A 220-nucleotide genomic window follows, 5' to 3' on the forward strand; every position below is an offset into this window, starting at 1 on the left:
ACCTGTGCCATCCTGCCCTGCCAGGCTAGCACCTGGGTGCAGCACAGCTTCCCACGTGGCCTGTCCCTGTCCCCAGGCAACTGTGCTGGCCCCAAGCGGCAGCTCTTTGCCTCACACTGCTCCATCAGGCACCCACTGCCTGCAACAGCACATCCAGCCCCTGGTGCCCACACTGGCTTGCCTGGGAAGGGGCCAACCCTGATTCCTGTGGAGTGGCAGG

Source organism: Acanthisitta chloris, unplaced genomic scaffold (assembly GCF_000695815.1).
Source record: "Acanthisitta chloris isolate BGI_N310 unplaced genomic scaffold, ASM69581v1 scaffold20509, whole genome shotgun sequence".
Classification (NCBI taxonomy): domain Eukaryota; kingdom Metazoa; phylum Chordata; class Aves; order Passeriformes; family Acanthisittidae; genus Acanthisitta; species Acanthisitta chloris.